The sequence below is a fragment of the Terrapene carolina genome, unplaced genomic scaffold, assembly GCF_002925995.2.
Source record: "Terrapene carolina triunguis isolate 2854851 unplaced genomic scaffold, T_m_triunguis-2.0 Scaffold67, whole genome shotgun sequence".
Lineage (NCBI taxonomy): Eukaryota > Metazoa > Chordata > Testudines > Emydidae > Terrapene > Terrapene triunguis.
Window position 1 is genome coordinate 49,351,518 of NW_020664418.1, and position 23,990 is coordinate 49,375,507.

Genomic DNA, 23,990 nt, shown 5'->3' on the forward strand with positions numbered 1-23,990 from the left:
ACCTGCTGACGCGGCAGGTTCGGCCGATCGCGGCCCCCACTGGCCGCAGTTTGCCGTCCTGGGCCAATGGGGGCGGCGGGAAGGTGCGGCCAGCACATCCTTCGCCCGCGCCGCTTCCCGCCGCCCCCATTGGCCTGGGACGGCGAACCGCGGCGAGTGGGGGCCGCAATCGGTCGAACCTGCCGCGTCAGCAGGTAAATAAACTGGCCCGGCCCGCTAGGGTGCTTACCCTGGCGAGCCGCGTGCCAAATGTTGCCGACCCCTGGGATAAATACAGGGATGGCAGGGTGTTAACCGGAGGAGGTTTTTACCAGGTAAAATAATGGCTTTTACTGCTATGGGGAAAGCTAGCTAGGCCCAGTTTAAGGCATTTTCTATTTGAAAAACTGTTTCATAGAAGCATAGGGCTAGAAGGGTCAGCAAGGGTCATCTAATCTAACCCCCCCAAAATGCAGGATTTGTTGTGTCTAAACCACCCAAGCTAGATGGCTATCCAGCCTCTTTTTGAAAACCTCCAATGAAGGAGCTTCCATGTCTTCCTTAGGCAGTCTGTTCCACTGTCCTACTGTTCTTACAGTTACGAAGTTTTTCCTGAGATTTAATTTAAATCCGCTGTAGTTTGAACACATTGGCTCTTGTCCTGCCCTCTGTAGCAAAAGAGAACAACTTTTCTCCGTCTTTTTATGGCAGCCTTTCAAGTATTTGAAGATCTCTATCATGTCTCTTCCACCCCCATTTTCCAAACTAAACATACCCATTCTTTCAGTCTTTGCTCATGAAGCTTGCATTCCATCCCTTTGATAGTCTTTGTTGCTTGCCTCTGGATCTTTTCCAGTTTCTCTACATCCTTTCTATAAACTGGTGACCAAAATTGGACGCAGTACTCCAACTGATGACTAACCAACATAGAGTAAAGCAGTAGTATCACTTCCCATGACCTGCATGCTATGCCTCTGTTAATGCAGCCCAAAATTGCATTTGCTTTTTGCAACAGCATCATTTTGTTGACTCATGTTGAGGTTGTGATCTACCACAACTCCCAGATACTTCTCAGCAGTGATGCTGTCAAGCCAGTTCTCCCATTCTGTATTTGTAAATTTGGTTTTTCTTCCCTACGTGTAGCATCTTACATCTTTGCTGAATTTCATTTTGTTGTCTATAGCCCAGTTCTCCAATTTATCAAGATCCCTCTGAATTTTAGCTCTATCCTCTGAAGTGTTAACAACTCCCCCTAGCTTTGTCATCTCCACATTTGATCAGTATGCTCTCTATTCCTACATCCAGGTAATTAATAAAGATGTTAAATAATACTGGACTCAAAACAGATTCCTGTGGAACCTCACTTGAGACCTTCTTCCAACCTGACATCATTCCATTAATAGTTACTCTTTATGGCTGTTTAACCAATTATGTAGCCACTTAATGGTAGTTTCACTAAGCCTGCATTTCTCCACCTTACTTATGAGAATGTCATGTGGGACTATGTCAGGAGCCTTGCTAAAGTTCAGGTATGTTATGTCCACTGCATTCCCCCATCCACCAAACCGGTTACCAAAGAATCAGAGGGGTAGCCGTGTTAGTCTGTATCCACAAAAACAACAAGGAGTCCGGTGGCATCTTAAAGACTAACAGATTTATTTGGGCAAATCTGAAGAAGCGGGTTTTTTACCCACGAAAGCTTATCCCCAATAAATCTGTTAATCTTTAAGGTGCTACCGGACTCCTCGTGGTTCTTGTCAAAGAAGGAAATCAAGTTGATTTGGCATAATTTCTCCTTAGTAAATCCATGCTGGCTACTAGCAATAACCCCTTCATCTTCCAGGTAATCACAAATTGAATGTTTTATACTTTGTGGTAGTAGCTTCCCAGGTATCGAGGTCAGGCTGACTGGTCTATAGTTCCCCAGCTCCTCCTTTCCCCCCCTTTTAAAGATGGGCACTACCTTAGCCCTTCTCCTGTCATCCATGAGTTTGTAAATATTATTGTCAGAGGCTCTGAGATTTCTTCAGCTAATTCTGTCAGCACCCAGGGTGAATAGCATCAGGCCCTGCTGACTTGAATTCACTCAAATTAGTCAGAAGATCTTTTACTTATACTGATTTGCCTCCCTTCCCCTTTGTTGTCTATGATAACTTTGCTAGTCATCTGGTCACATGTTTTTTGTGTGAAGACTGAAGCAAAGTTGACATTGAGCAGCTCTGCCTTCCTAGCATTTTCTGTTACTTAGCTCACCTCCACTGAGCAGTGGACCCACCATCCTCGATCTTTCTTTTTTGTCTGACGTATTTGTAGAACCCCTTCTTGTTGTCTCTAACATTTCTTGCCAGCTGTAACTCAAGCCTTAACTTTTCTGATTTTTGTCCCTGCACACTTGCGCTATTCCCATGTATAAAAACATGCCCCACCTTCCATTTCCTATATGTATCCTTTTTGGTATTTAGATAGCTAAAAAGCTCCATGTGTGGCCACATTGGCCTCCTATGACTCTTACCTTTCTTCTGCATCGGAATAGCTTGATATTGAGCATCAGGTATTACATCATTTTAGGAACTGCCAGCCCCTTCCACTCCTTTTCTTCCTAATTGGTCTTTCCATGGGACCTTGCCTACTATTTCTGAGTTGGTTGAAATCTGCCTTTCTGAAGTCCAGTGTCCTTGTTTTGCTATTCTCATGTCTTCCTTTCCTAGGATCTTGAATTCATCCATCTCATGATCACTTCCTCCCAAGTTCCTGACCACCTTTGCATTCGCAACTAATTCCATTCCTGTTGGTCAACACCAGATCCAAAATGGATAGACCCCCTAATTATTTCCTCAATTTTCTGAATCAGAAAGTTGTCCTCTACACATGCTAAGAACTTGCAGGACATATTATGTTTTGCTGTATTTGATATCTGTTGAAAGACTGGGAAGTTAAAATGCCCCATTAATACTAGCTCACATCACATTACTTACTTTTAGTTGCATATTCAAAGTGAGGTTACATAAGACAGTGGATCTGTAGGTTAATTAAAGTTTGTACAAATAAAGTAAAACTGCAGTTGGCATAATACTAATATGTAATAAAACTGAATATTGGAATGTCTGTATACGTTTTGGTTCAGTATTTTCTCAAGGAAGTTATACATGTTATGACACACTTCAGTTTTTAATATTGTGTAAACAAGATGAAATGAAAACATTGTTGTATGAAAATGCCAGTAATGCAGGGTTGTCGGCTTGCAGCATTAAGCAGCCAGAAGCATGCAGAGCTGGGGGCTGATGCGGACGGGGTAAGAGGGCCAAGGCTGGGGCAGGAGCCACACCTGGGCTGCGGTGGGGGCCAGCAGTTGGCCCTGTGGCCAGGTTCGGCTCCACTCCCGGCCTTTCCCCAGCCGTGGCCAGGTTCGGCTCCACTCCTGGCCTTTCCCCAACCGTGGCCCCAGGCCAGGAACAGAGCCACGGCCAGCAGCCGAGGCTGGGGGCTGGTGTGGGGCCGTGCTGAGGCTGGGGACAGGGCCACGCGTGGGGCCAGGAGCCGGGGATGCAGCTGGGGGAGGTGGGACCTGAGCAGAGCTGGGGTTAGGGAGGGCTGGCTGGGCCCTGCCCCTGCTGCGCCCACCCCAGACTGTTCCTCCATGCCCCCCTAGGAGGAACGCCCCACACTTTGGGCACCTCTGGTTAAAGCTAATATTTACCAGTGCCCTGTCCTAAACTGTTTTTTCCTGGGAAATTGACAGCACTTGATAGATACTGTTGTTTACACAGCTGCAAGTCTAGAGTAACTCCATTTACTTCTGTGAAGTCACACAATAGATGTAATTTCTGAATCAAGAGCAGAATTTGGCTTCATCTTAATGTCATCCCCCTTTCTCAACTCACTTGACTGGCTCCTGGTCTCTTTCCACCAACAGTTCAAACGTCCCATGCTCATTTTAGATGTTGCATAACTTCTGCTTACATCGAATCTCATTCCCTGCTCCATCTCTCTCCCATGCTACTCACTCTCACCTTGTGGCTCCATTACTTTTCTCCTCTTGTCTTTGCCTATTTGCAAACTGCTTTCTGTACTTGGAATGATGTCTGTTTTCCCATCCACCAAGTGTCCTTTCTCCAAAATCTGCTTTCTTTAGTCTTTATTTTCACTCCGACGTCCCCTCCTGTACTGTTTACTTCTCTCACCTTGCACTCTTTGTGTAAAAATACTAAAATATGTAACTGGCACTTTACATAATGACTCGCTCTTTACTTTAAACCTTGTCCTTTCTTTCCCAATCACCTTGACTTCTCTATTTTCATGTCCTATATTTAAATGTGATTTTTGGGTGGAGGAGGGTGTTGGATATATGTTAATCTGTGTAAAATGCTGTGCAAAGTTATGGCATGATATACCTTTTATAATCATTCATTCACTATAAAATATCTATCTTCAGTATTAACTTTGCATAATTTTTAGGCTAGATTTTTAATAACTGTTGAATGCCAGTTGAAATATTGGAAGTGTCATGGAGACGAAAACCATGGTAACTAGATTCTCTAAAAGAATGCTCATTGTTAATTTCAGAGGAAATGAGAAAATGAGGTTTTAATTACTGTCTTTATCTTGAGTACGCCACCTTATGCACAGATCTTCCGAATTGTGCCGACACTGCTAGCACCATTACAGTTAAAAATGAGCTGGTATTTCTTGATTTGAGAGGTGACAACTTGGCTGGTGTCACTGGTGATTAAAATCTGATTTATAGGCTGCCTGATTAAATATGATTTGTTGGTTACAAATTTAATTTACTCAGCTATATTTTTTGGGGGGTTAGATTTTAGTGTAATCTAAAATCTGGCAGTCTAGTCATAATTAAGATTTATAGTGGAGGCCATATGGGGAGTACTTGAATTGTCACTACACTTCTGTGTACCTGTTCTGTGGATGAAGCCTTCAGGGCTCTAAATCTGGTACCTTTTAAGAGCAGTATATTCACTGTATTAAAAAAAGCTTCAGCCCATAAACTACTATATTAAAATAAAAATTGAACATAAATACCAATAAGTTGGGTGCTATAGTAGATAGCTAACTTCTGTCTCAACATGCTTGATAAAATAAATGGAATACCTTGGTTCTATACCTCACTAGGATTAAGGTAGGACACTTCTTGTTAGTTGCCATTCAAATGAAGCTTCCATAACTATTTTCTACTACATAAAATTCTCAGATTTAATTTTTGAGAAGTAGCCACAATCTGAAATTGTATGCAGATTTGGTTTAATTAGACCTTGGTACAGACATAGGCACATGACTTCTTGTATTAGAAACAGAGAAAAGTAGCCCAGAATCCTGCAGACTTAATGTTTAAAACTTGTCTGTATCTCACAGGTTTGTTTGAAGATAGTTTTTCGTAATCTAATAAACCCCCAACCTCAGAAGGAAATAACTTTCTTTTCTGTAAGAACCTATTGAGGAGAGAATTTGTCAGGTCACTTTCACGGCATTATGAAAGCTGGCAATTTCTGTGACATCTTGAAATTCACTTGTGTTATGGGTAAATTTGGCTTAGAAGTAAAATATTAGCACAACAATTGTTAAAATGTCAAGTCACATACCCTGAAGAGAATCTTCCTTTTGTGTTACTAACATGCATTCCATAACTAGGCATAATGTAAGGCTGACTGCAACGGATGCTCTTTGAACCCAAGTGGACAATGATATCTCAGGGAAATGTAGTTTATTTCTGTGCAATAGATTTTTCCTTTGAAGTCCTAAGAAAAGTGTATATAATAGAACCTCAGAGTTATGGACACCTCAGGAATGGAGGTTGTCTGTAACTCTGAACATAGCACAGTTTGGACTCCAGATGCAGCAGCTGACGCTCCGGGCTGGGGTCCAGCAGCAGCTGAGCTCCCTAGTCAGCCCCAAGCTTGTCGTCCTCCAGGCAGAGGGGTTTGTGTGTGTATGAGAAAACAGTGTGTCCCCCCTCCCAGGGGAGAGGGGAAGTGGTAAAAAACAGCGTGTCCCCCTCCTGATGGGGGCAGGGGAGGAGGGATGAAAGTGATGCAGACCCCAGAGCTGCTCCTGCTCCGCTGGCTGGCTCCTGCTGCCTTGGGCTGACAGCCTCAGCGTCTTGCTGTAAGCGGCTGCCCCGTGGGTGGGGGTGAGTGGTGGGGACAAGCAGCCCAGATGTGCCTACCTTTAAGATGCAATACAGGCACAGTGCAGTATTTGCTTTTTTTTTTGGTCTCTGCTGCTGCCCGATGGGTAACTTCTGGATGTACTAGGTGTCTGGTTGACCGGTTAGTCCATAACTCTGGTGTTCGTATCTTTGAGGTTCCATTGTACTGTCAATCCAGGTGTTTCTTCTGGTTTTTCTGGCTCAAATGTTACCTTTCCCCCCCTAGTTTCATAACATTAAGAGTTCTTTTGTTTGAGCCAGAAGTGTTTAGGTTAATGTATGATTGCCCAAAGGCTAAAGACTATTTCCACTGGGGGTGGACTACTACTTTATTTATGAGAAAATACTTAAAAATAAACTAGCAATATATACCAGCAATCCCACCCTTATTGTCACAATAGAAAAGTTTACATAACAATCCTATCACTTATTTTAGTTGATTCAATTCAAAACTTTCTAGACTAATCCTCATTCCATTGAAGTCAGTGCCGAAACTCTCATTAAGTTCAGTGGAAGTGCAAATTGGCTTGCAGTGGGGAAACTGCAAAAGGCAGGTAGGTAGATTGAGTCCTGTCTCCATAGTAGGGAAAGGGTGTATCCCCTGCAGTCAGGAGGTGGGACCCTGCCTAGCCCTTGATGCCCTGGCATCACTGCTGTTTTTAGCAAGCTAGCTCAAGCAAGCTATATGTGCTGCAGTCAGACCTCCTGATTGCAGTGTAGAGATACCCTGGGGCCTTTGGCAAACTTTCTTCTAATACCTGATTGGCATTGTGACCATGTCATCAGTGGCCTCTCCTAAAAGAGTTGCCATTCACCGCTTCACCTTCTTGTATCTTGTTAATGTGGTTTGAAAACTGGTGAAATGGGAGGGCTTGAGAGAGTACTGGAATTGACTGTGGATTATAAGGGTGCATTCTTTGTAGGGAATGGAAAGCTACAAACCTGAGACATGCACACTGGCATTTACTAAACTAGTACATTTATATACTTTGACATTTCTGAATATGTAAAACCTAATTTCCCCATTGCCCTGCACTGCCCAAGGTGAAGTGAGTGCAAAGATGTGGAGAACGGTATTAATCAAAATATAGTGCTGATGAATTGGGCGCACAGCCTCTGTTCAGTTCCCTGGAGCTCAAATAAACTTGATTTGCTCATGTATAAGAACAGTAAGTATTGTACGAGGGAGTGTGTAAGCATCTTAATTTACATGTTATAAAACTGCAGGGAGAGTCAGTCTGAAGGTCTATTTAATTTCTAAGTTGGCTTTAAAAACTTAATTTTATATCTATATGACTTTAAAACTCAGGTGTCACATTTATCCTACCTTTTGCTCATAAAATTAACATACAATACAGGCAATTGAATCTTTCCCTAAGACACCATTTTATATGCTAGTAAGCTGCTATTAGGTTTAAATTGTAGAATGTGTTGGGTATTTGAGTTTGGATCGTGTTCTTTCAGTGAATTTTGATGGAAAGCCATTAGTCTTATTTCTTTATCTAATTTTCTGTTAAAAACTATGCTGATTTAGAGAATGTGCTTTTTACTGGGTTAGAGGTTTCGCTGCACGTCTTAAATGGCTGCGTACGCTGAAATGCAGAATCATCTTGTCAGAAAATATCAAGGTCCCTATCATGAGAATCCACTGCTGCATCAGGCGTGGAGCTGCTGTTTCACCCACCTTTTTAAAGTCTTGGAGGCAAGCAGAAGGTACTTTCCCACCTTTCATGTGGTATCCTATAGGTACCCTCTACAGGCACACCTGGTGGACATGCAGAGACCCCATTTCCCAGGCTTCTGTCTCTAGGCTCAAAGCCAGGTGCTTTCTCAGCAGCTCTTTAGAAGTCTGTTTCCTCCCCCTCTCTCTCTTCTTCTGGCAAGGATGGGGTCTTTATGGGCAGGACTTTGGAGTGGAGTGCGGAGCAGTGGAGCTGCCGGTTTTTGCCTGGAGCTGGAGCGGAGCCGGAGCACAGCTCCAAAAAGCCCTGTATTATAGGAACATTTCAAAGGAGTCCCCAGCCTTGTTTGGCTTAACAGTAGACCCTCAGCCTACTCCAATGCTTCAGCAGTTGAGCAGGGCCAATTCAGGGATCCTGTCTACTTTCTCAGATAGCTTCTCTGAGTAGTAAAGAGATTTCTCAACACAAGGCCAGAAGCACAGGCTTAAAAAAAGCTACTAACCAAGTGAGGGTTGCTTTTTTTTGTGGTTGATAGGTTTTATTTGGAAGTTTTTTCCTCAACTGAATGACACTGCCAGTATAACATCAACTGGTACAATTTCTGTGCTAGAATATCCAAAAGGGGATGTGTGGGCGGAAGTAAAGTGCAACGGAGGAATCACTTGCTGTTCAGGTTCCAGCTTTCTTTTGTCAATCTAAAAGAATCTTTATACGACACTATAATGTAACAGTTATATTTGAAAACTGAATTTCATGTTAATCTGTAGGCAGATTAGAAGTTCAGTTGTTGAGTACAGCAAAGGGTTTTGCCAGGACAATGGATTTTAGATGGAGCTTTGCAAAAGCTTGTAAAGAAGTGAATAAAGTGAAGGAAAATATATCAATCTAAACAGAGACCCATGTAAACTGAACTTTACACACCCTCAAAATGGTGAGAACTAATTTTTGTAACATTGTGGCTGCTTTAAAAGATAATTGGGACAAAGTGATGATTTTAAAAATCAGATAAGTTATAAGACCAGTTCTTGCAGGTCATTTAAGTGATATACTTCTAAAATTTAACTAACAGTTGTGATCAGAAAGCTCGGGAATTGGAATTGTGTGTGCTTATACCAATTCTACAAGTTAAATTAAATTCCAGGCAGAATTTGGGACAGCTTTAATCTTTCTCTTTATTTCACCCCTGAAATTGTGAAAAGTACAAGAATAGGATAATGGACTGCTTTAGAATTCGTATGCAGCATAGGTACTGTACACTCTGGCATGAAGTGTACTTTCATGGCCCTTACTCTAAAAGACTTCAGTCAGATCTATACTAAAACTTTTGCTGGCCTAATAGTGTTGGTTAGAGGTGTGTGGTTTTGGTCTTTCTGTGCCTGCAAAAGCACTAGCGTAGATGCAGTATTCTGGCTTAAAAGTACTTTTGACTGTATAGCTTATTTTGCTTGGGAACCAGTATAAGCTGTTCCAGCAAAAACATTTTCTTGTCTGAATAGCTATAGCAGCGAATTTTAAGTGTAGACTAGGCAAAATGGTCTGTGGATACAAGGGATGGGGTATATCAAAAGCAAATTAAGGGGGTCTTATAGTAAACATTACTTTGAGGGGAGGACAAGGCTTGAAGGCCTCTGATGCCAGGGTGGGTAGAAGCGTGTGTTTTGTCTTTTTAGGAGACAGTATGGTATTGTGCAGCTCCCCCACACTTAGGGTCAGACTTTTCAAAAAGCTCTGTTTCATTTGGATGCCTAAATGGGAGCAGTCAGATTGTCAAGTGCTCAACACGAAGCAGCTGGGTGCTGGTCACTTCTTTTGAGTGCCAAAATGGCAGCTGAGCTCTCTTGAAAAATTGGGCTTCAGGCACTGAACTACCATTAATGGAAAGATTTCCTTTGACTTCAGTGCATCTTGGATTAGACCATTGGTCATGGTTTTACAGGTGCTCTAATTGCTTGTATAAATAGGTCTGAATTCCCATGTTACAAATATATATTATTAAGCCAATTCAACATGGCCTTGAAGCAACCGTTCTGCAGATAATTTAAATGTAGCTTTCAGACTTTTCTCACAAACACCAAATGCTCCTGTTCCAAAATGTTAGTGTTTCTACCTTGTTTTCATTGTGTGTTCTAACTTTGCCGCAAAGGGTGCATTAATTTTGAGGTGGAGGTTCGGATACGCTAGATGCATTGAAATTGCAAGACAACAAACCCAGGAAAAAAACTGAATTGGAGAATTTTGGTCAGAGTTTATAAATTTAAATGGAACTTCCATCACATCATCTTGCTATTTCTGCAAATATTCTATCCTCTACTTACTCAAAGCATCATGAGATTTATTAGAAAATATGGACAGTTGTGTAATTGTCTGCAGAGGTAGAAAAGATGTTATTAATAGATGTGGAAAAGAGCTTCCCAGAAAGCTAAAGAATTTCATGGATCTGTTCTTGTATTGTGTATGTAGCAAATGAATGTGTGTGTGTGTGTGTGTGTGTGTATATATATATAGTTTTTAAAAAAGCATGTCTAACCTAGTGTAGTCAAAAGAAAAATGCAGCTAACATTTGAGTGACTAACTTATTGCAGTCAACCTAACTCTCATATTCTGTACTTGGTAGATAAATATTTGAGGACAGTTTGTTAGCAGTGCTGAAGGTCACTCAATACATCATCTTAGCTTAGTTATTTCAGAACTTTGTGTTTCACTGTAATGTCTCAATCTGTAGGACTAATCCATTCTTGCCATCCCTGCTGGTTAATGTAGGCTTTTTTTAAATCCTAAGAAGCTTTATTCCTTTGTAAGGCTTTCAGAAGTCTCTCTGCTTAATGATAAATGTCAACAAATTACATCAGGGTATCTTTGACAACAGCAAGGGAAAAGTGTAGTTTTCAGTCTTTGGTAGGTTCTGCTTTACAGATAGCAACAAAGTAAACTGGGTCACACAACTTTTACAGCAGTGAAGGTAATGGTTTCTGTGAGATCCCTTAGTCTGCTGTAAGGGGCAGAAGAAGGTTGCAGTTTAAAAAAATAGAGAGTGTATTTCTCTGTTTGCGTACAGTGCTGACTGTAAGTTTGGAGATGTGATCTTCACAGTCTCCCCATGTACTTTTTTACTGGGATTTGCCATGGTGCCAGTGGCTGCTAGCAAGTACCGAAAGTTACATGGTATACAGTCTGGCACTTTTCTGTTCCTTGCAATTCTTCTAGTTCTGTTGTTCCTTTCTTTCATGGGTCTTGGAGACTTACAAACCTCTAAACCTTTTGAGGCAGGTTAATAGTGTAACATTTGTTCTAACAATGGTGGGAAATGGAGAACCAGAAAGTCAGTGTAAAAGCAGGGAATAAGCCTTGTCTACACGGGGGGATTTGCCCTGATTCCAACCTCTGATGTACTGCACTCACCCAAACTGCTAATGACCGTGAGTACTACTTACTTGCAACTGTGGAGCTTAGTGGCTTTGCCTGTTTGTGCTGGTGTTGCTACCTCATGGGTAGATGGCTTTGGGGTAAGCTCCCAGTATAGACCAAACCTAGACTGTAGGAGTCGTGAACTTCAATCTTCCGCTGTTTAACATTTTTTTTTCATGTGAATCTTATTGTGTGCATGAAAGGATTGAAAAATCCACTAGCCCCTGGTGATTGCAAGTCTTAATATAAGGTTCTGTGGATTGAAGCCTTAATTTAAAAGAAAAATTGCTGGCCCTCTGAATATGAGCGGAAAGTAAACTGATTCAGTGCTCCTTTTGACTCCACTGCTGCTGCTCACAGTCTTATTATGCATCAAAGCGAAAACTGTCAAGGCTCTGGTGAGTTTCATTGCTGCAGTTCAGAACTCCGAGGACAGTGGCAAAACTGGCAAATCATGTCAGTTTTACTCTGTTTGGAAAATCTCAGATTTCTAGGAGGTGAGATTGGACCCCAAAAATGGAGGTTTGGGGGAGACTACAGGAGCAGAGGTCAGCCCACCAGTCAAGAGGGGGGTCTCTTTCAGCAACTTGCCGAAGGGCCTTCCAACTTATCAAATGCTTATTAGCCACAAGCTGATTCCAGAAGGATACTCAGGATTAGGTCTGGAAACAGCACTCTGGTGAGAATTCAGTCCTCTTCTACAGCAGCTGGAGGTCCCAGTGAGAGGCTGGACTACTTTCATTACCACTTCACCTTCCTGGTCAGACCCACCTCTTGATTGCCCTCTGATAAATGTAGGTTGCTGGTTAATAGGTGTCTAGTACACTTTTAAACATGGATTTTTGTGTTAGATGGAGCCGTATCTCAGGTGATCATGTTTTTAGTGTCTCATCTAACTTGTGGGAAAGCTTTAAAACCTATTAAGGTTTAAATTTAGAAAATTCTTCACAGGTCTGGGAAATTAATGTATATTTCAGTACTCTGTAAAGGGGTGAGAACTTATATATTGTGTAAACACTTATTTCTTGTTTCTAGGTTAATTTAAATGTAGTGCTTGTTCTTGAGAATTTGAACATCTGGTTTTTGAAGTGTGGAGCTCCAGTTACTGCATAACTGAACACTATGCTTAACGGATTTAGTATTATACGTGTCCATAGTGGATTGCCAGGATGGCTCTTAGCTTTTATTGGAGTTTTGGTGCTGCTTTTATAACTAGCAGTGAAATTCCAACTTGACATGGAGCACTTCCTGTTGGCATAACGTTTAATACACAATCTAATGCCTCCACGTACCTGAATCCTACGTGGTCATGTAAAGTAGGTCACATTTTTAAAATAGAAAATTGGTGCATCAAAATGAAAACAAGTAGACATGCTAACCACATTGCACTTTTGTGAGGGAGATCTAGAATAAGTAGAAAGGACTTACTGTCCAAAAGCTTAGAGATTTAAGAACCTAAATATTTTTATTTAATGTGTTTTAGAGCAGAAAATCTTTCCTGCTGTGTAATGCTTCCAAAACCTTTGGCAGCTGCAGAATTTTATATCTGAATATGGAATGCTTTCGCTGTTTCATGGCATAGAATTTTTAAAGTATTTACAGCATTTTCAGTGTGTTCATAGCATGTCTGCTCCAGAACTAGGGGGGGAAAAAAAAAAAAAAAAAGGATTACCTTTCAGCTTTTTTAATCAATCATTTGTCTCTTCTTGGACTCTCCAAGTTCTTGAATCCAAATTGCAGTAACTGGTACACTTTTTTTTTTTTTTTTAAAAGGTTACTTTTAGTTCTGGAACATTGACGTTTAAGTGCTATACTTAACAAATCAGACAACATAGGATTTAACAGGTGTTAATGTGGAACTTCATGGTGGCTGCAGGAGTAGAATAAGACTTTTCTGTTCCAAAACCCCATCCCTTACATGAGTGCTATGAGCATTATAGGGCCTCTGACACAGATGAGCTATTTATATTTCATCCAACAGAGGAGTGAAATATAGCGAAGAGTGAGGGCAAATTGTTTCTACCCAGGCTGGAATGTGTTGTTCCAGCGCTCAAAGTGGTTTTAGTTCCTCCCATTAGCAGGCTGAGAAAAGAAAAAAATGTGAAGAGCGTTGTTATACTAGCTCACACTGAGGTTCCCCTGTCTCTGGCAGGTAGGTCTTATTGTCTAACATCTTTGTTTTTTCTGAGGAGGTTACTTAGGTAAGAAAACAGACTTTTTCTGGCATGGCTTTTGAGATGGTTCTCGGAGAATACTGTGCTTCAATTCATGAGATAATCCACTTCAGGAATCTCTTGCAGCATATTTGGGAATTGCAGTACACCTGCAACCTGATATAACACGAATTTGGATATAACGCGGTAAAGCAGCGCCGTGGGGGGGCGGGGCTGCGCACTCCGGCGGATCAAAGCAAGTTCGATATAACGCGGTTTCACCTATAACGCGGTAAGATTTTTTTGGCTCCTGAGGACAGCGTTATATCGGGGTAGAGGTGTCGTTTAAAATATAACTGAATTTGTGTGAGCCAATAGCCAGAGTTCATAAGGTATGATGCATTTTTTTCACCACAAAAAACTGCAAAAGACATTTCTAGGGGCTGAAATGCTAATTTAATAAGTGCCATCTTGCTCAGATGTGAGGTCATTTGACTCTCAGTGGGAATGCAGTCCACTAAACAACTGTTAACTAGTTTTCCCACATGCTTGACTCGCTAATAGAAGCCTTATCTGACATTTAAAATTGTCTGTTAAATCAAGCTTCAAATTTCAATCTGTTCTTTAAGGCTTGAGCTTTCAATTCTGCTCTCACAAAACCTTGTCGGATAGAGTGCCTCCAGCATGGGCCTTACATTGATATTTATAAGGGCATGTCTGCGCTACAGGGACTATACCGGTGTAACTATGTTGGTGTAGCTATGCCGGCATAGCCCTGTAGATGTGGCCTACACTGACAGAAGGGTGTCTTCTGTTGATGTAGGAACACCAACTCCCTGAATGAAGCTAGCTTTGTTGATGGAAGCCCTCTTTGGAGAGCACCTGAAGGTGTGAATACCCTATTCATTTCAGTGGGTGATATCGTGAACGCCAGTAATGCTTTAAATGTCAAAGTTGGTGAGCAGCAATAGATCTGACAAAGTATGTAAGACCATATTTGAAGTTCAACTCAGGCTTTTCCTGAAGTGAGTGTGGTTGGTGGGCAGGGGGAAGGTTGGGCATGGGTATGAAGGATTTGCTTGAGGAAAGGAAACATGGTGAAGGCCTACACCTGTTAATGGATACATCTTCCAATATATGTGTGCAGTTGGTTTCGTTTCCCTAAAAGGGGCTTCGCTTTCAACGGTTTAAGAAACACTGCTTTGAGGTCAGTAACTTAGATGTCAGTCCTGTCCTGTCCAAATGCAACACCTGGTTGAGGAACTGTAAAGTGGGATACCAGAGTTCCATGGCACTAGTGTTTAAACGTATTGAAACGTTCTTTACACTACTCATTCATGCTACAGCACTTCATGCGAGTGTTGTCCCTGTAATATACAAAGCTCTTTCTGCTGTGTATAGACCATGTAAAGATGCTGACTTATTGCTAAACGCTAGATTAAAAGAATGCATTTAAATAAGTTTTTTCCTCAGTAGCCTGCATTTAGCGTCTTAAAACTGACTTTTAGACCATTTACCTTGGTGTATTTTTTGTCTTTCTCCAACACAAGGTTTGATTATTTTTTTTCCCTCTCCCAGTTAAAGCAAAATTTATATAATCTACTCTGTCCTCTCATTGTGTACTAGTGCCCTCTACTGGAATGAATGTCAAAGCTGCTCAAGTGTGAGAATTTCCCTTTCTAGTGACTGCAGCCAGCGGATAAAACACAAACTACCGCAGTGAAACAATTGACATTCCTTTTACATTGTCTTCATGTATCATGAAGGAATATCCAAGCATATGTGAGTGCAGTTTGATCTGTGTTTCTACTCTTAATCGTATATTCTCAATTTTATTTTAAAATGGTGCATTCCAGTTCTAATATTTTTAACATCTTTATTTGCATGCAAATTAAAAACACACTCCAAATAGCATCTCCTGACAGCCCATAGAGGCAAAATGGGTGGTCATTCTGCCTTTCATAAATTTTGATCTGTACACCGAAAAAGTCCTTCTGAATTTGAAGAGAACCTGATAACTAGATGCCAATAAAAACTAGCCCAGCTGCAAAGTCCAAAAACCATACAGTGCTGCCCTTGTTGGAGGAAAGTCCTATCTCCACCTCTAAAGCTGGAGCCTCCTGACTAATGATGTTCCATGGAATGCTTGGGTTAGAGTCAACCGGTTTCAGGTTGGTTTTGTATGGAAACTGACTGAAACAATCTCTGGAATATTCTTCCTTGTGATCCTGTTCCTCATAGGATATGAATATGCAGCTTGAAGGAAAGGAGGCTTTGCATATGATAGGCATTTCTACTTTCTAATTTAATGTTTAAAATCTTGCAGTACACTCCCATTTAAGAGTAAACATGCAAGGATTGATGTTAATTCACTGCATGAAGCTCAAGCCCTCAAAAGCAAGGAAGACTGAGTTATACTTTCCAGATATCTCTAATATGTTTGGGTATCAGAGTCCCATAACCCTTATTTCCTCTTCAAGTGCTGGTCGCTATGTGTGTTCTACTCATGGGTGTGCATGTGCCATGCTCCCAAGTCTGGAAATTCTAGCAGTGTCCATTGGACTGCATATGTGCAGTGGATCTCCTCGTGCTCCAGAGCATAAGAGGCAATGCGGGCTAGCGTCTCTCCAGTTCCTTCTTACTGCCACGTGGTCTGAGTTGGAATCCTGTGTTCTCAGTTTTCTCCTGCTTTTTGAAAAAACCTATAAATAGTTTTGCAAATGGTTTTTATGCTACTTAGCCTGTTAGTATAGCTAGAGTTTTATAGCATAGTTAATGTAGCTTTTTGTCACCAGCTGAGGACTCCCTCCTCCCGGGGTCCTCAAACAATTTTTACAGGGGGATGCTGAGCCATTGAACCAAATTGTAAACCGTCTATATAATGGAGTCCACTTCACCCCGTAGCACCCCTAGTTCCAGAACCTATGCTGTCCCCATAGTCTGGGACTATGCCCAGAGTCCAGGGGTTCAAGAACTGCATCTCTTGCCCTTTCTCCTTCTCCATCAGCAGCAATCAACAGCGCTGCCTCTACTTCTTGGGCGAGGCACATATTTCTGCAAGGCATAATATCTGTCATTTGTTTCCACCAAGAACTCGTGAAACTCATGAGCTTCACCTAAGGAAATACCTGATGGAGAAGGTCTCTGAGGCTCCTCTGATCCAGGCCAGGGAGACTTGCCGTCTCCACCCTCTCAGTGCTTTGGCCTCAACAGACAAGCCAAGCATGTACTTAGAAGAGAAGTCTTCAATACCTAAACCCAAGGACTTTTCCTCCAAGGCTTCCCATGAGAATGGGGGCACACTCATGGTTGCAAGGACAGATCCCTGTCAAGGACTGTCCACAAGAGATGTAATCCGTCCTCAAGCCTGTCAAGGTGAGTGAGCCTTTGCACATGGACCCTAAAGGACCGGCACCCGTTAAAGGCTATCCTTACTCAAAGTAGGAAAGATTCACGTAGGACCTGCTATCTAGCTAAACAGAAGCATTTCTCTGCCTGGGTGCAGCACTGTCAACATTCTCCAGTCACTGCAGATACTCCAGTCATTTTAGATTATCTCCTGTCTCTAAAAAAAAAAAAAACTCAGGACTTTCTACTAGCTTGTTATGAGTCCACCTTGCAGTGATTAGTGCCTTCCTCCCATCAGTAGATGGACATTCTATTTTCACCAATTCTACTACAGTATTATTCATGGGGGGCCTGATTAGGACCTTCCAACCAGTGGTCAGATCTACACCTCAGTGGTCCCTCAATCTTGTCACCAAGGGTTCAGATGATGATCTTGTGTCAACAAGATATGTGCCATGCCCCCAGGTGAAAATTCCTTTTTTTTTTTTAGTGGCTGTCATTTTGGCCGGGATGGTCAGTGAGTTGGGAGCCATTGTGGCAGACCCTCCTCATGGTTTTTCACAAGGAAAAGGAATCCCTTTGCCTCCATCTTAAATTTCCCCCCAAGGTTTCTTCTGAATTCAACATCAACTAAAGTATCCACTTGTCTTTTTTTTCCAAAACCCCACACTTACGCTGAAGAGAAGAGACTTCACTCCATCATCATCATCTGATATGCCCTGGCATTCTACCTGTAAAGAACCAGCCTCGCCATAGCAGAAAGATTGTGAGGTGAAGCTGTAGCTTTTCAGAGAATCTAAGTGAGCTTCTGGGTGCAGGGCCGGCTTTAGGCCGATTTCCCCCGATTCGGGCCCCGCGCCCTAAGGAAGAGCGCTTAACTGTTTAATTTTTACTCACCCGGCGGTGGTCCGGGTCTTCGGTGGCACTTGGGTGGCGGGTCCTTCACTCGCTCCGGGTCTTCGGTGGCATTTCGGCGGCGGGTCCTTCAGTGCCTCGGAAGGGGGGGAGGGATAGCTCAGTGGTTTGAGCATTGGCCTGCTAAACCCAGGGTTGTGAGTTCAATCCTTGAGGGGGCCACTTAGGGATCTGGGGCAAAATCAGTACTTGGTCCTGCTAGTGAAGGCAGGGGGCTGGACTCGATGACCTTTCAAGGTCCCTTCCAGTTCTAGGAGATAGGATATCTCCATTAATTTATTTATTTTTTTATTTAAGACCCAGAGCGAGTGAAGGACCTGCCGCCCAAGTGCCGCCAAAGACCCGGACCGCCGCCGGGTATTCGAGTCGGGCCCCGCACTTCCTAAAGCCGGTCCTGTCTGGGTGCATTGTTGAGTTCTACAGATTAGCAAACATCCCTCACCCTGACAGTGGCACAGCTCACTCCATGAGAGTACAGGCCACCTCTACAGCATCCCTGCAGGAAATCCTTATACTGGACTGCGTCCTGGAGCTCCATTCACATGTTCGCTAGACATTGCCTGCTAGTTCAAGCCTCTGCTGCAGATGCAAGAGTGGGATCTGCAGTACTCAAAGCATCTTTGCAGCTGGGTTCTGTGTGCCCCCCCTCCAGAAGGGGAGAGTTGAACTCAAATCACTGAGCATTTAAAATGACTGAAAATCAGAATGGAAACTCAGTCTGCTAAAACGGACGCTTAATTTTTTTTTGGATGGGATGCCATTACTTCAGCTTTGCTACATGTGGCTTCAGACAATTAAGAACTCCCTTTCTCCTTTGATATTTTTCATTAATATTAATGTAATCTTGATACTGAGCAGTTAATTGGGTGTCATCCCTACTTTAAATACCATATTTAAACTGAAAAGTGCTTTTAATAAATGACAAATGTCAATATAAAATTCCATGTGTTCTCAATGTAATTCTAAAGGCATCAGCCTTCCGGCTTCATCTGCCCCACCATTCATTACCTGATGATAAGTACTCTTTAACCTTTAAGTCTTTTGTGCTATTTGGATAGCCTTTTAGATCAAATGTTTTTCATTACAACATTGCTGCCTTCACATTGATAACACAGGGGACCAAAATACCATCCTGTTCATCTGGGAACCAGTAGAGTTTTGAAGTTATTGAAAAGTAATCTGTGTGCTCTATTTCAGTGGTTGGGCAAAAATGGAGCTGGAGGAGGAGAGAATAATGCAGAAATTGAGGGATAACAGGAATAAATTTGAGAGGAATAAACTTAAGTGTTGGTTTTGATAGTTGTATTTCAAATATCTAACTTAAAATATAGTCACTATTTCAATACAACACTAGACTCTGCCCATTCCTTAGCACTGAAAATGAATAGACCATAAAATCCATATGATGCAGCAATGAACACTGAACCTTGCTTGTGCTACACTGTAGAGATGTTGGGAGGAAAAAAGGGAATACTGATTTTCCTAATTCTAGGCAAGGCCCAATGCTATCAGTCAAATGCCATTTGACTATCGCTAAAATCAACAAGAAGGCGCAACAGGAAGCCACATTAACTTCTGCTCCATTTAAAAACAGGTGATGAAGTTCCCAATATGAGGATGAAAACACTCAAGGAAAAGCTAGGTTTGCAGACTTGAATGAGGGTGCCGCAAACAATTGCAGTTTTTTTTAAGTATGTGGAAAGTAACCTTTCTGCCTTTATTTTTTTTCTTCTTCTTGAGTTTATGAAGGACTATTCCAGATTTTTTTGATGTATAAATCAGATGACTGTAGGTCATGTCCGTTCTAGAGAGCAGCACAAAATTTTTTCATTGACCTAGTTAACCCTTTGACATAAGGTATTCGAGCTGGGCAAATTACTGACACCTTACCGGCCACATTGACCTGTTCTGACTCTTCTTCAGTCTAGGAGAGAGCGGTAGAACATGATCCAGTGGCTGGAAGTTGAAGCTAGATAAATTCAGACTGAACATAAGGCGTACATTTTTAAGTGAGTAATTCACCATTGGAACAATTTACCAAGGATCATGATGGATTTTCCGTCACTGACAACTTTTTAAATCAAGATTTGATGTTTTTCTAAAAGCTCTGCTCTAGGAATTATTTTGGGGAAGTTCTATGGCCTGTGTTATGTAGGAGGTTAGTGTAGACTATCACAGTGGTCCCTTCTGGCCTTGGAATCTGTGAATCTGTATGCTGTCCTTCAGTGTTTAGTTATTTATTAAAAAGAGAAGCTTCATGAGTAATCAAACAGCTTGTCTTTCCCCTACTAAACTCTGCCTAGTGTCCAAAATTGTTTCTTTATCCTGGTATGAGTCTTTATGAGGAAAAAATTGTCTCTTGAGTGAGCATCTTCAGCTTTTTTCTGTAAGAATGTGGAGCTGATTGGATGAGATAGTGTCTTACTCTGGCTAAATCTGCATGTCATGGGGCAGGCTGTCTGGAATTAGGGATGTGCCAGTACTGGGTGTTTAGTTGCAGTGAGCATAAATGCTGGCAGTGTTGAGGGATAAAAATCATATCCAGTATTCTGTTTCCATAGTATTCTACCAAGGCTTATTCTGTGCTAAAATTCTGTTTTTTTTCGTGTTTAACACAGACTTCAATAAAAAGACATTGAGGCTGACTGTCTAAAACTTTCATATTTGGATATTCAGTTATAATTTGGAAACTAGCATAATGTTCTGTTGTTGCAATAACTATATAAAATACAATAGGGTATAACTTGGTAATCTGTTAATACTGCGTTGGAAGTACTGAAATTTAAGGCTGCAAGTCCTCTAACCACGCAAGGCATGTAGTAATGGCTTACTAATGCACGCCCTGTAGTGTCATAATACTATATTGCAATAACTGTATAAGCTAGCTTCAGAACTGTAAACAAATACCAAAATTTAACTTCTCAGCTGTGCATTGCATTTTTCTGTAGAATGCTTTGAAATGAGAAATGCAGAAGGCTGTCTCCAATTTTAGCTCCCATACCTTGTCTAAATTTGTCTTTCAATACTAGTGGAGCTCTTTGTCCATCTTGACACATGAGGTCAGTTGGCTGTAGTATCATTTCAGCTATAGTTTTGTTGAATGCAGTAATGCTATCATTAGATGCACTTTTCTCCCCCTCACAGCTGTCAGTGACACAAAAGGCAGTCAGTGAACAGGATTATCTGATCAAGGACGTTAGAAGTCCTTGTATATGAACTTGTCAGTTACTTCTGAGTAGCCAGGTCAGTCCCAATTATAAAACATTTTAATCTCGTGCCATACCTCTGCATATTGTTGAGATTAGCCATGGTTCATGGCCTGAAGAGTTCACAATCTAAATTAGAAAAACGAAGGGGTAGGGGAAAGGGGCAAGGACTAACACACACACAAATAGTTCACACTAGATAGCAGAAGAATCATAAATTTTTTTTTTTTTTTAATTCTTGACAGTAAGAGCTTGTTCACCTGTAGGTGTTGAGATGCTTTACAAATGGGTTAAGAATAAAAATGCTACAGCTATCTTTACATTCGTCCTCCCAACCTATTTGTTAAACTTAACAATCTTCTTACTGAGAAGGCAGAGATGTTGGGCCAAAATAGATTCAGGAATTGTGTGGACCAGGAAATCCCCTTACTTCCCCACATTCAGAAATAGATAAAGCCATTCTCAGGTACCATATGACTGGATTTCTGAAGAGTGCCTATAAATTCTTTTTGTATCTGTTGCCCCTTTGTCCGCCAGCTTTGTTACCAGAGCCCTTGTAGAATTGTCTGAATTTGGGTTTTTGTTGCATAAAGGCCCAACCTCTCCCCTTAAGTTAGGCTAGGTCTACACTACAGCGGGGGTCCGACCTAAGATACGCAACTTCAGCTACGTGAATACCGTAGCTGAAGTTGCGTATTTTAGGTCGACTTACCTGGCTGTGAGGACGGGGGAAAGTCGACCGCTGCCGTCGACTCCGCTGCCGCCTCTTGCCGCGGTGGATTTCCGGAGTCGACGGCAGAGCGATCAGGGATCGATTTTATCGCGTCTTCACTAGACGCAATAAGTCGATCCCAGAAAATCGATTGCCTGCCGCCGGACCCTCCGGTAAGTGTAGATGTACCCTAACTCATAATACCTCTATCTAGCTCCAGGTCAGAGCCATTGGCATATCTATTTCTACCTCTTGCCTAACTTCCAGTATCATCTTCCTGTTACTACGGAGGTAGCAAGGGCATTTCTAGCACTTACAGGGTGAGGGCTCAGCCTGCAGAAGCCATGAAGTGCAGACTCCACAGAGAATTATTCTTCCTTAATTTTCCATCACTCTTCTTTCTTAGCAACAGGGAGCTGCCTTCGAGACTGGAGCCTCATTGCCTTAGGATGCTGGGTCAGATCCACTGTTATGGTGGATTCCCACCCTCCAACCCCACCAGGCAGATTATCCTCTTCTGTCGCCCAGAGAAGAGAGCTAGAGTTCATCCATCATCTCACTGATGTAAAAGCAGTGGGTGAAGTTACCCCCATGTGAGCCAACCTTAGTGTCCTATTTGCTCTAAAAATTAAACAAAGCATTCTGGAGATCAGTTGTCCACACACACCTGTTTAAATATTTAATCTCCTTAGCTGGTCTGGTCAGTTTTATTTCTTTGACTGCCATAGATGTCTGCACCAACAATACCTGTGAATCTGCATTGTCAAATGCATTTCCCAGGACAGTTCCCCACCTTTGGTCTCTCGTTCGCTCCCAGCCACATGGTGGTGGTAATAGCTGCTCACCTCAGGAAGCAGCTTCCTTCCAGGAGACACAGTTGGCAATGTGCTGAATTTCTGGTCCTCTTTTGTCATCCGTGTCCCATTAATTGATGCAAAAGCTCCATGGCCCCCTCCTGGATCTCATGCTCCTCGGGATCTACTTCAGCATGAAGACTTCCCTGCCTGCTTAGTTTCAGGTCCTGTAGCTGTTTTCTACAAGCCAGGACAAGATAGAAACAGAAGTTGGCCATTCTTATCGCTAGACCTCTCCACATAAATCTTTCTCTCACATATGGACCCCAGATTGCTACATGGGTCCTCCTGTCCAGTCTCCACTGGTCCCTTTTAATGAATAGACACAACTCTGCCTAAGTGGAGTGAGGATGGCACATGGGAAATATCCTTTATCAATGGTCCTGTTTTAACATAGAGCTTGTGACAGGTTTTTAAATCCAATATTATTCTAAAGCCATTCGACTTACTGAATCATTGGTCAGCTTCACTTCATTACTTTCTGTTGTCTTATTGAGGCAAGGGGAAAAGCAGTGAGCATTTTAAATAAAAAGTACTTTTGTTAATGGGTTTTACGTGTTCTAGGTAAAAATTATTACCAAGTTCTCAAACAAATTGATGATAGTATTAGAGTTCTGTACTAAAGAACTGAAATGAGCTACATGTTGAGATTGCTTTTATGGTGTGCTATAGGAAAATTTAAATAAAAGTAGGCTGAGGTTTTTGTGTGTGTGGTGGAATGGTAACTTTCTTAAGCTTTGTCTATTTTAAAACTCAGAGCCATTTTCTAAGTGAAGTATAAAAACAGTTCCCTTTGTATTTGATTTTTTTCTTCATATCATTTTGTAGATGGCACGCGACTGTGTAACTTGCTAAGTCCTTCCATTGTATTTTAATGCCACACACTGCTGGCTGAGGGCAGAACCATGTCATGAAGTTCCTTGAAAAGAAATAAATGGTACCTTTGAAATCATGCCAGAGCATGGTCCTGTTCAAGAAAGAGCTTGGTACCCTCTCATGGGTGAAACTTTAGTTCCGGAATCTGAAATCCAGTCCTTGCCCCTCTCCCTCATTTTTGTTCACTGATTGTATTGTTTTATCCCCTTGAAAAGGGAAATAGCATCCACACACAACTCCAGTGAATCTCCTTGTTAGTTCATGCCTCATTTGTACACTTCTGAAGTGCAAAGTCTGTAATGCAGGGACTTACTGCCATTTTAACTGTGTTATTGTAAAATTCCATATACTTCCATGGGTGTTATATTAAGAATGAAGAGGAGATCTAAAATCATCACATTTAAGTGCCTGACCTATTGGTATCACTAGGGAAAGGTCTGGTACCCCAAATGTTAGGCTTCATCGGGGCATATCTTGACAGGCAAAAGGGTTGTTTTTTCAGTTGAGTCAGCAAGAAGTGGCCTTGGTGGCAACTTCCTACTGCTGGACAAATAATTCCTCTAGTTTGCTGTCCCTGCAGAAGGTTACAGGGATATCTGGGATTCACTGGCCTTGTCTATACTACAGGGGAAATTCAATCTAATCTATGCAATTTGAGTTACGTGAATAGCATAACTCAAATTGACGTCACTTAGATCTA

General features: G+C 41.9%; 1 protein-coding gene across 3 annotated transcripts in view; it reads left to right on the forward strand.

Annotated features, from left to right (window-relative positions):
* Positions 1-23,990, forward strand: part of GLCE (glucuronic acid epimerase) — a 97,251-nt gene that overhangs the window by 7,209 nt on the left and 66,052 nt on the right. The window contains exon 1 of one of the 3 annotated variants that reach the window (XM_024199541.2): positions 10,794-11,237. The exons of 1 other annotated variant lie outside the window; for it this stretch is intronic. The gene's annotated coding sequence lies outside the window, so the exon portion shown is untranslated. Of the gene's footprint in view, positions 1-10,793; positions 11,238-19,633; positions 19,652-23,990 lie in introns of those variants that run through there. One more of the 3 variants, XM_024199540.2, reaches the window with a different exon arrangement.